The sequence below is a fragment of the Pagrus pagrus genome, assembly GCF_965226575.1.
Source record: "Pagrus pagrus genome assembly, chromosome: 3".
Lineage (NCBI taxonomy): Eukaryota > Metazoa > Chordata > Actinopteri > Spariformes > Sparidae > Pagrus > Pagrus pagrus.
Window position 1 is genome coordinate 36,827,642 of NC_140187.1, and position 10,107 is coordinate 36,837,748.

The following is a 10,107-nucleotide window of genomic DNA, read 5'->3' on the forward strand; positions in this document are numbered from 1 at the left end:
TTTTGAGACATGAAGAGATCAAGTAGTCTAACCTTAGCATTCACATTTTTGATCATTTGTGTTGCATGGTGCAGACGAAGAGCCCTGCACTGGCTGAGAGTCAGAGCCTCCGCAGTGGCCTCAAGATTTCGCACCTCATTTTCAGCAGCCTAGTTAGAAGCAAAACGATTGATTTTGATAAACCCACAGACCACCAATGCTAAACAGGTAGTCAAGTACCTTATATAACTGGGACTTACAGAACACACAAATACTCCACAATTAACAGAGTCCTGCTGCTTCCACTGTGAGGGATATGTGAAAGTCCAGTCTTGAAGGCCGCCTGAAAATCTGAAGACGTTGCTAAAAAAAATAAAAGGTGGCAATAGGTATTATCATACTGTCATATTACCTTACCAATACATTATAAATGTTGTATGTTATGTGACTCACTTTAGAAGGGCCATGTCTTTTATGCTGATTTTGGTGTAGGAAGCAAGTATTCATATACACGTATCTCTTTTGCTTTGAAGTCAAACGCCTACAAGGAAATAAATCTGTCATCACTGTGTTCCTAGAAATAAGATAAAGCTTTAGCTCTAGGGCTGCCACGATTAGTCGACTAGTCACGATTATGTCGACTATCAAAATTTTTTTTTTTTTTTTAACTTTGTTTTCTCTCTCAAAACTGCTGCGGCACCTTCCACTGCCACGTCTGCCTTTCTGTCCTTGACACACATGCGCAGTAGTGGTAATCAGGGTCAGCCGTGGTGTCACCTGAAGTTATACCAGACGGGCTCTCTGGTATCATGGCTACCCGGAGCTCAAAACGGAGCTCAAAAGTGTGGGAGCATTTTAAGAAAACAAAAGAAAAAAGTGTGCAATGCAATATCTGCAAGACAGAACTTGCCTTTCACGGCAGCACAAGTGTGATGCACGAGCTCCTGAAAAGGAAGCATGTTGTGGCTGACAACGACGATGAAGAGGGACCGTCGTCTCGTTAAGCTAACTGGCTAGTTAGCTGCTAACATTAGCGTAAACAGAGAGCTAACTTACTACTTACTCATATTGATAGCTGTAAACGTTAACATTAGCGATGACGATTTTATTACGCCATGTTTTCCTGACGACTGTAAATGTATGTCCACTTCATAGTAATAGTAGTTTTCTGTCAATCGGGGTGTTTAATTATCGAAAATAGTTTTATTTTGAAATGTGTTTCATTTTGAAAATCGACAGGATTTCTCGTTGTTGCTTTGTTTGACTTCCTGCCCGGCTTGACACATTCGGCCGCGGCACAGGAAAAAATTAGACCAGACGCCGAAACAATCGCTGCACTGCGCGCGCTGGCAGCGGGGCAGAGCGCCTCAGCGCTGCCTATGTGAACGACACCATCGGTTAACATGGGCGCTGAAATGAAAATGACTTCGCAGCCGATCAGGGCACTTCCGCGTCCTGTCTGAACCTGGCGTTAGGAACAAGAGCCTTGTGCAGTTTGGGAGTGTAGTAAAGTTGAATACAGTTATGAGGACTGAGCACAAAATGCACTTTTGTTATATTTGAGTCAGTGAGACCAAAACTTCAATAATTCCTTAGGTCAGCCAGTGCCTTGTCCGTTTACTCAGCTGTGTGCACTTTATGCTACAGTTGTTTGTTGCTACAACCATATTTCATTAAAGGTTTAATGAACTATCATCTTAATTGTCTTCATTTTTAGTTAGCATATACCTTAAACACTTCAAGCTGAAAGCTAATGATTGCTATATAAGAGCAGCTGCATGCTGGTGCGATAAACTGTATGTTATACATTCAATTTACGTATGATCCGATTAGTCAACTTATCGAAAAAATAGTTGGTGATTAGTCGACTATCAAAATAATCGTTTGTGGCAGCCCTACAACTGACATTACAGTTTAAATGTAGGGATTTAGCTCATTCTGTATAATTTCATGTAGGCAGTTCAACAAAACCACTTCAATAAGAAATATCATACAGACCTAACCTTTACCTATCCAATTCTATATAAGTAAAAATATACATTATAAGCTTTAAATCAGTGGTGGCTCACCCAAAGAATGAAATGGTTCCCTGTCTCTGGAGAAGAATGACCCACAATTCTGGGGAGAAATAGCTTGTCCGAGACCTACAGCATAACAATAACATCAGGTAGTACAGCACAGTCCATGTTAATAACATTGGTTAATAACATTTTTGTTTTGTACAGTGTCTTCTATTAAACAAAAAAGGACCTACAGGGATGCGTTTCAGTTCTCGGTCGCTGACTCCCCCGCTGTTTGACTATTCGCGGTGCCACAAAACGAAGTCAAACGTACCTAAAGATCCACACTGTAACAGAAAACATAGCATTCATGTTTTTAAAAAAAGTTAAAGAAACATTCCAAAATCATAAAGGGAGGAAATTTAAATGTATCACAATGTTTTCTTGTGCCAGCTGTGCCACTCTGTAGTTAACTGCCTGGAATTTAAAAATGTTAAGAATACAATTCAGATTTTGTGATAACAGTATAAAGTAAACATTTCTTCTTCACAAACACTGATGTCTTTGCAGTTCAGTTAATTGTATATTAGTTCAAAACCAAGATTTATTTGTTAAACTTACATCATCAGTCAATCATGGCATAACCATTGAAGACTGACTCAACAACTCCAGTGGGCAAACACAGACAATGTCCTTGACTGTAACTGGAAATCTCCTTGTGGCATAAGTCAGTATTTGCTTCTCATCACGCGACCCAGACAGTAAATCCTTCAGTTTTGCCTTAACACACAGATTATGACAAAATAGTAATTGTTGACACCTTCCATTTATTACTTGATTTTAGACTGAAGGAAAATGGCTCAGCGATCTATTAATTACCTTGTCATTATCTTCAATAGCATACGATTGTGCTATGAATGAAGACTTGCTGTCCGGTTGGATGTTGACAGTGCCCTCTGACCTTGGAAGGAGAGTCTCCTTACCCTCTAATGAATAACAAGGAACAAAGTAATACTTTTCAGAAAAAACATGTTTAGTACATTTATCTTTTCACCTGTTTGGGCCACATCATAACGATTAGATACAGTTCTATCTTATGGCATATTACTATGTAATATTGGATATTGACCAAACTTACCAGCAGACTGAAGTCCCAGCATCCCACACACACCAATACACAATTGGGTTTTACATAGGGCCTCCATTTCAGCCTTAAAACTGTTGTTAATCTTGTCATTGTGGAGGTCAATCATCACCCTTACTGTCTGCTTGAAATGTGGCTCACTCATTTGACAGAGAGAGTACTTGACAGCCGCCAGTTCGCGGTTAAACTGCTCAGCAACTGCTGAATTAACTTTGGTCCGTAGGGTGGGACAGATGTTGAGGCTCCTTAATTTCTCTTCTGGACGTTTGTGGTTGCTCTGATGGAATCTGTCATAGAGTGAGTATCGCTCATTGGTGCCTGTGATTGGATGTTTGGCTGACATCCGGTCACTGTCTGGTTCTTCCTGCAGTGGTAATGCGGACCTCAGGTTCTTCACTCACTGCAGGTCAACCACTAGCTCTTTTTTTGTTGCCCGCTGTACGTTGTCCGATGTCGGGGCACAGAGTCTTCCATCGTTGTCTTTAAAGAACAGTTGTTTGGTACGGTTGTTGGTGTGCCTTGCAACCTGTCCTGCTACATCTGATATGTAACAAGTTGGGAAGTATTTAAAGCTGAGCAGTCTGTCTGCGTGGTCTCTTGCAGACTCCGTCCAGAAGAGAAAGTTTAAGTAGTACACAACGCCGTGCACACAAGAGAAATGGAGGACACCACCTAAAGAATAGCACAAAAGATTTTACAGCCCAATCATGTTATGAGGCATTAAGAAATATTTCAAAAGTCATATACTGAGCTAGTTCTCACCACCAGCTTTCTGAAGCTTCACAAAGGGTTTGGGGTAAACATCCTTGAAGTTCAGGAGCTCCTGAAGCCTGTTTATCATGTCCGCAATTGATCCCTCTGAGGACACACCAAGGGCATGACAAGCTTCCTGAAGGTCCTTTTTTGAGGCTGTAAATCGAAAAGACACATTAAAATAACATGATGTTTAAACAAACTTAATGTATATATGTTTATACATGCTTGCTGATAAACACAGTAAAACAAGCACAATGTATACCTTCTTTGATTCTATGAGATCAAGTATGATGTCCTCATTGATTGTTTTGGTCGGATGCTTGATGTCAGTGGGTTTCTTTTTTAATGCCTTCTTCACCTCTGTTTTTGGAAGAATACTTCCAATTCTTGTGTGCGGTCCCATCCAAGGTGCCAAAGAAGAATGTCTTATTGATGTGTGGCACGGGTTTGCCACAGATGTTCCTTTTATAAAACATAACACTGTTAAGTCATATATTGAAAGATTGTATTGCTTTTGCATACACAAACATTAAAGTGTAACATTGATAACATTGACCAAGAACTTTAAACACCTTTTTACAGTTTTGATGACATCAAGAGCTGTTATTGTGTTGCACCAACCTGATATGAGGCCTTCTGCAATCAAAGACCTGTCCAGATCAGACCACACCTTGAGGATGTCCACTTCCAAATCTTTCTCAGATATAGAGTCTGGGTCAGGCCTCTTAAATGTTCCAACTGCAAATTAAGTTTTTCAAATAATTACAAAGGCATGACAACCCCAAATATGCAACAGCAACAAGGAAGCAAAAGCAGGAAGTAGAAGGTATTTCATAAAACATGTAATCCTCCTCCACCTATCATCCTTCATACAGGCACACCTTTTATATGTGCATCAGTTATGTGAGTCTTCATTATTAACATAATGTTTTATAGATGAATTACAGAAAGGAAAAGCATTCTTACGTGGTACATCAAAGGCCAGTTTCCAGTTTGCATCTCCTACTACCACTGCTGGGTGGTATCCACACTGGTAGCAAGAATAGTCAAACTGGAAATTTGTCTGTGACAAAAAGTGGTGGAAAGCTCTTCTCACTACTTGGTAATGGTAGCGGTTGTCATTAAAAAATGACAACGTGTCAAGCATCCGTCCACTGGTTGTCTTGTTCTGTAATTGTAAAACAAAGTAAAGATGTATGCATTATCAATGTATGGAATCTAAATAAGTAAGGGATAATGTATAGTTCTGAGGTATGGAACCCCGGTTGTTGTGAAATCCTGAGGAGTACTCCTGGAATCTCACGACATTGGCACACAATGGACACTCTTTCACCGCAACAGAGACACCTGTTAATTTGAAGACAAGTTGTTTTTGTGTTTGTTAACTTGAATGTGAAAAATCTGAATTATATAAATTCACAACCTTCAAGTGTTTACATTGAAATGTGTGTGAAGCCAAATATAAATATGATATCATGAGGGATACATCCATGGAAAGGCATACAGTTACTTCGTCATTGATTTACCTTTTTTGACATAATTCATGCCATACACCATCGCTTGGGTAGTCAGAATAGTCGAGGGATTGAGTGCTGGAGGGGTAGGCCCTGGACAGTAGGGGCAGGTGTTTTCTGTGGGGATAAAACAGGGTGGTGGTTGTTTTTCCTGAGTCCTTAAGTCCAGAGGTAACTCCTGCAGCCGTGGGATGCGCTTATGGTTAAGCAGATATTTTGTCATAACACAGATCTTTTGGGTGTTGACATTGTGTGGCACACAAGCGATGTTGCTTTCGAACATGTGACTTTCCAAGTCATCAATGTCCTCAACTTGGATGTCTGCGGTGGCCACTAGGGTGCCTGGTGACTCCTGGAAAATAAACCACATTCCCATAATGCGATGGATGCAGCGGTGTGATTTACCGGTTCCCCGACACCGGCAGTTCCACTGTCCTGCAACAGCATCAAATGTCACCCGTGTCCTCCCAAACTTACACCAGTTGTCTGTTTCATCTGTGTAGACGGAAAAGAAGTGCCACTGTTCAGAGTACCCCTCATCTTTAAAATACACTGGAAAAACAGAGTCCACGCCAAGGTTCTTTGCAGCATTGTTCAGTTCCTCACATTTTACACCCCACTCAGACAACATGAGCCCTTTGCTTAGCATGTCTTGCAGTGATGTGGATGTGAGGACTGCTGGTTTGGTGTACGGCTTTCCTCTGTTAGTTCTTTCCAGGTGTATGCATTCTTTTCCAGGGTTTCCGGAACTCGATGCAATTCGCATGAACTGACGGCACTTCTCTTCCTCGCAGTCAGTTTTTGGTGGATTTGTTGACTTTATGACATGAATGGGAAAAACTGGACTGTGGTCATATTTTGGAGTGACATGAATTCCGTTTTTCATATCAATGCATATCGTGGGTGTAGTGTCAAGATTATGAGTATCTCTGATGTGTCGTCGCAGGTTTTTGGTTGAACTTAGCGCAGCTTTGCAGTGTTGACATGCAAAATGGTAAGGCTTTGAATCCAGGTTCTCTGTGGAGTCATCTTTGAGAGTGTCACGCTTTCTCTTTAAAGTGCTTGGCTTCTCTGCAGAAAGAACAACAAAACAACAATAATTACCACTGCTAATAATCTAAAAGAAGTAAACATTAATAAGGGCCTTTAAATCTTTAATATTTAACTGCCATTGTCAGGGAACACTGCCCTACACAGACATCTGCCCTATACATATTTCTTGGGGGTGGTTCTGAAAGTGTGGGTTATTGGGTATAGAAACAGTCTCTCATGACTCTGTTTCAGTTTTGCTGGAAAAGCAATATGTGACATTGCTGGTGAATGCTTGAGGGTGACCTGACCCTTAAATTTTTTGAGGGGAAGAGTTGATTATATATGAATGATATTTTCACTGGCATCATAATTATCAAGTTATGAGTAAATGTCATGCAGATTTATTGCCACAGGTTCAATGGAATGTGTTTCTACAATGTGTAATTGTAAAAGGGGTCATGGAATATGTTGTCCATGCATGCTACTGATACTAAATGTGTCATGGGGCCTTTCATATATCAGAACACATCTTAAAGACAATGCATGGGCACAGTGATCCTTCTGGGGGACTAATTTATGTACATATTTTACATAGCTTATATATTACTATTTTATATTTAAAACAAAAACAACAAATGACAAAGACTTTGTGTCCTGTATTACCTTGTCTTTTGTCTGATTCAATACCTGTAAGAGATAGACATAGTGAAAATGTGACAAACATTAGGAGTAGATATTTCTATATGTCATATGATCTAAGTGGACTTGTTAAGACAAAATCAGTCCTACGCAATGAGCACTTACAGACTTACAATAAGTTGAGGCCACAGTGACAACAAATGTATGGTTTACAGTGCAAGGACTTTGGTGCAGTGAAAAATTTAACAGTCCTATAGAAAATTGTGATATAAATTCAAAGGTCTGTATTGATTTTGATATTTATGATACTTTGATGGTCCCCCCCTTTCTATTTGTCATGGCTTCATGTGTACTTCTATTGGTGACACAGATTAAAATGTTTGTAGATGCTGCAACAGAACACTTACCATGTGTGCTTTTCAAATGCTTTATGAAAATGCCCGACCTAGTTAAAATGCGCAATTTACAAAATGGCCAATGGCTTCTGGATAGTTGGTTGTTGTCCTTGCAGAAGCATGCAACCACAAATTTCTCCGGAAAAAAATTGAAGATGTAATTCAATGCATTAAGATATTAAAATAAAAAATTAAATAAATCACATCATGCATCTCTCTATAGTTCAATTATACTCAATACCTTGATTGTTTTCCAAAAAGAAAATTGCATCTCTGAGATGTTTTTTGGAAAGGTGGTCCTTGTTTGCAAGTTCTTTTTGCTGACAGAAGACACATTCCTGACTGGCACAGGCCAGTAATGAATTCACATCAGAAAATGTCTGATGTGAACCTGTGAACATTAACAATGTAGGTTATGTAATCAGCACTACATCCCACAAGTCATTATTGTATCTATAAGTCAGCCTAATTATTTTCAGATTGTATATCTTACAGTATTTAATTTCATCTACTTGTAAAAGAGTGATTTATGTTCTATAATAATTAGTCATTCTCACCTTCCATTTTCCAGACAGTTTTTCATGAAAACAGACCTATCAGACCTTGAATGTTGATCTTGTAGGCCCAATCTTGTTGTCAAATTTGCAACACTTTTCCTAACAAAAACAGACAATATTCTCAACACACCAAGCCTTCAAGTGGATACTTAAATGGTCTTCAAGAAGAACAAATGAATTAATGACACTTGTCCTACAAAATAAATATTCCCAATTGGCTATATACTTATAATGGATAACACAAGAATCAGTTTAATTTCAGAATTTCAATTAACAATGGATTTGGGGTGAATACTTTAAACTATAGGTATAATCATCTCACTCTGTGGCTCAGTGCTGTGTGCAAAGGTGTTAAATGAACTACAGTGACCCACCCCCCTCCCCACTCTCTATGTGTCTGCCTCTCTCCTCCCATAGATGTATAGTGCACTTAATACTCTGCAGAACTTCGACATTTTACAGTGATGTAAAGATGTTTTACAATAAAGATTTGTAATCACACATCTCGTTCTACAAGTGTCCTCAGGGTCAATCTGATTAGACAAACTGACAAGTTGACCAGTGTTGCTCTTCAGGTTGTTAATTAGGCCATTACTGACAACTCAATTCAAATAACCATATTAACACTGTTTTTCCCAAAACATAATTGCACATATATGATTAAATGACATTACTTACCACGTTTTATACAGTACTTATATCGGGCTTGAAATGCCAGAGACAGGTAACGCTCGGTCCACGTCTTAAAGTCTTCTCCGACAAAAACAGGGGTCACCCCTTTGGTATAATCCAGTTGACGCCCGGCGGGGTTGCCAGGTTTGGAAGCTAATTTAAATATTTAAGTTACAAATCAAACAAAAGCGTCCAAGCAGAAATAGTTTTGTTGAAAAAGCTAATCGTAATTGGAATTTTTTGTTTCCTTCTACAACTTCATTTAGGCCTATTACATTTCTGAAAAATACCCTACTTACCTTGCCTTTGATGCCCTGTATCTCCTGCCGTCTCTTTCTCAAAAATGTTATATACAGTAAACACAAATCTGGCAACCATTAAAAAAAACCATTATTTTGTCAATAAACTGAAAAATGTAGGCCTATTAAAATCATTTAGCTATACTAAGGTAATGAAATGTTTTTCAAAATTGTTAACATTTTATTGAGATTAAATATTGCCGGTGAGACATAGTAGACTCAAAATGAAGCCATTGCTCATTGGTAGCTTGCTATTATCTCGGTATATGCATCAGCAAATATCAGGTAACGGGTGTTGGTTGGCATTACACAAAAACAGAAAGATAAAGACAAACTAACAATGACAGTAGCCTATAAAAAGATTAAAAGAAAACAGTCAAAATTTAAACAATAGAGAAATTATTTTTATTGTATTTTTTATACTTCATACAGTGAAAAACATGTAGGCTATATCATATTATGTACGATGATAAAAAATTAATAAATAGCACAAGGTTGAAGCTCTTGTCTGTCTATTGATTTCAGATACAGTGATTACAAACTGCAGGTTAGTAAAAGCCGTGGCGGATGAGTGGCAACTGCCTCAATCAGCTGTAGTTGTCGTGGCAGGTCGGTATAAACCGCAGCAAACAGCGGCGGCTGAGTCTGCCAATTATACAGTAGGAAATAATTCCCCATTTGAGAACCACTGGGTATCCCTACAGACAGTGGCAAATCCGTGGCGAGAGAGAGAGAGACAGAGAGAGAGTGTGTGTTTCTATACATCGCCCCCCCCCCTCACTTTTTTCTTATCATTATTTTTTATTAAAAACTATCATTTAACAGCCCCACAGTCACTTCATCCTGTGGCAGCTGCTTCAAACAGCTGTAGTTGCCGTGGCAGGTCGGTAGATGCCGCGGCACCTGAAGATGCCACCGGAAGTTGCCACAGCAAACAGCGACAGCTGCCGCAGCACCTCACGGTGCCACCGGAAGTGCCACGGCTAGATGCCGCTGCCACAATTTGCGCTTGCCCCTACTGGGTGTTTTAACGGTGTCCACGGTTCCATCTAGGAATTACTGCACAGATTTTATTTTGGACTTCTCTTATTGCCAACCGAGGTGAGAAAACACTTTTGGA